General features: G+C 40.1%; 1 pseudogene; it reads left to right on the top strand.

Annotated features, from left to right (window-relative positions):
* The first annotated feature begins 1,152 nt into the window (after positions 1–1,152).
* LOC110309904 (E3 SUMO-protein ligase NSE2-like) lies at positions 1,153–1,975 on the top strand (annotated as a pseudogene).
* The last annotated feature ends 806 nt before the right edge of the window (positions 1,976–2,781 follow it).

The following is a 2,781-nucleotide window of genomic DNA, read 5'->3' on the forward strand; positions in this document are numbered from 1 at the left end:
AAAAGACTTTCCTTTTCTCTCCAGCTATGACAATAGTCCATATTGTAATGTTGGATTCACTAAGACCATAGCTCTCAGGTGATGTAGGTTTGAAATAATTGTCCTCTATTTTATTTTTCAGAGATTATTTTTCCTCCTCAGAGGCAAGACTGTTTGGCCTATAAAATGTCCCAGAGAATAAATATTCATGTGCTTTGGAAATGAAGCTGGGGATAGATTATAGATTACATACAAGACATGCACACTGCCTTCCTCCCAACCATGGGTCAGCAAACTTAACTTACAAGATATGACAGTGAAATATGGACAAAGTAAGAGCCTAGATAATACTTAAAATAGCAATCGTCCCCATGGTACTGCTGCTAGGCTACATAGGCACCCCTATCTCTGAAGGTAGGCATGGCATTCAGGGTTGAAGAATGCTACCAAGTTTTCTTTAGAAAATTTCTTTTTTTTTTTTAAAAGATTTATTTATTATATGTAAGTACACTGTAGCTGTCTTCAGACACTCCAGAAGAGGGCGCCAGATCTCGATGCGGATGGTTGTGAGCCACCATGTGGTTGCTGGGATTTGAACTCTGGACCTTTGGAAGAGCAGTCGGGTGCTCTTACCCACTGAGCCGTCTCACCAGCCCCGAAAATTTCTTAAGAAACATATCTTCCTATAGGGCTGCAAAGCCCTTGCATCCCCATAAGAAGAACAACAATATGAATTAACAAGTACCTCCAGAGCTCCCAGGGACTAAACCACCAACCAAAGAGTACACATGGAGGGACTCAAGGATGACCTTGTGAGACATCAATGAGAGGAGAGACCCTTGGCCTTGGGAAGGCTCAGTGCCCCAGTGTAGGGGAATGCCAGGACAGGGAAGTGGGTGGGTTAGTGAGCAAGGGGAGGATGGATAGTATGGGGGGGGGGGTTAGAGGGGAAATGAGGAAAGGGCCTGAAATTTGAAATGTCAATAAAGAAAACATCTAATAAAAAAATAAATTAATTTAAAAAAGAAATTTACCTAACAATGTGAGCTTTTAATAATTAAAAAAAGGTCAGCCACAGAAGAAGTGAGCTGAGGAAAGGAGTCGGGGTCTGGGCGAGCGACGTTCGGCTAGATATCACCGAGCTAGGTGGGATAGCCAGGTAACAATTTTAAGATGCCAGGACGGTCCAGTACAAGTTCAGGTTCTACCTGTTACATATCCTTCAGTGGTTTAGAGTCAGCTCTCTCCTCTTTAAAAAACTTCCAATACTGTATCAGCTCTGGAATGGACACAGTTTCTAGTGTTGCCTTGGACCTTGTGGAGACTCAAACTCAAGTGAGTAGTGAGTACAGTATGGACAAGGCCATGGTTGAGTTTTCTAAAATGGATCGAGAACTAAGCCATTATGTTAAGGCTATCCAGTCTACAATCAATCATGTGAAAGAAGATCGTCCAGAAAAAAGTACCAGATTTAAAATTACTGGTGGAGAAGAAATTTTTGGCTTTACAGGATAAGAACTCTGATGCCAACTTTAAAGAGAATGAAAAGTTCGTGCAGTTCAAGCAACAGCTGAGGGAGCTGAAGAAGCAATTAATGAAACCCAAAGAAGATGGAAGACACAGTGAATTTGACCCGAATAAGGATTCCAGTAGAGCAGGCAATGGATGAGATGGTATTCATGCAGACAGAGAGAATGATGGGACAGAAGGAGTTGACAAAGATATGATTGTGACCCAGAGGCAAACCAATTTCATCTGCCCCATAACACAGCTGGAAATGAAGAAGCCAGTGAAAAATAAAATGTGTGGCCATACATACGAAGAGGAAGCCATTGTTCGAATGATTGAATCCAAGCATAAGAGGAAGAAGAAGGCCTGTTGCCCCAAAATTGGCTATAGCCATACAGACATGCGAATGTCAGATCTCATTCCGGATGAAGCCCTGAGAAGGGCAGTCGAGAGCCACAACAAGAAGAAAAAACGCCACTCTGAGTAGGAGCAAGCCACCTGCCCACAGGGATGTCAGCAGCCTACCTCCCCTCCAGCCACCAGAGAGTGAGGGTAGACAGTGATAGACCTGGCTGAGCACCACTGTTTGCGGTAACCCTTGAAGGCTAATTGTAATTGAAAGCATTTCTTAAGTTACAGTAAAAACACAAGTACATTATATTCTTAATTTTCAAGTGCTCTGAAATTTTAAATAAAACTTTGATAATCCTCAAAAACATTAAAAAAAGAAATATATCTTAAAATTAACCTCACAGTGGATAGAATCTGAGAAGACTTAACCATTTCATTAAGCCTCAAATCACTGAGGTTATCAGAATTCAGTTGTACCACTTTAAGAGTGCCCATTTGATATTTCATACTCCCTGGGTTGATGTGCCATTAAGCTTTCAAAAATGCAAAAATCAAAGCATAATCACATATGGTAATTTACTAGCAAACCCTTTTATTGGAAATTTTGCATTTGTTCTCTATTTCTGACAAAAGATGCTTCTAGAATGGGCACTGGTCATGATAGCATCATCCTGATCACTGATCATTGCTATTGCTATTATTTGTTATTATGGTTAATCATCATTAATGTTGTTATTTAATCCTAAATCAATGCCTCAGAGAGGCCATTCTTCATGATAACCAAAGAAGTACATGGAAATGCAACGAATGTGAGTAGATAAATGTGAAGTATCTCTTTTATATGCTTTGACTTTTAGTAATCATGTTTGACACAAGGTCTATTTTCACAATGATAAATAGTTATAAATTGGTTTAATTCTATACACGGTTAGTGAAGTAGTA

This window comes from Mus caroli, unplaced genomic scaffold (assembly GCF_978045245.1).
Source record: "Mus caroli unplaced genomic scaffold, Mus_caroli_1 scaffold_12, whole genome shotgun sequence".
Taxonomy (NCBI): Eukaryota; Metazoa; Chordata; class Mammalia; order Rodentia; family Muridae; genus Mus; species Mus caroli.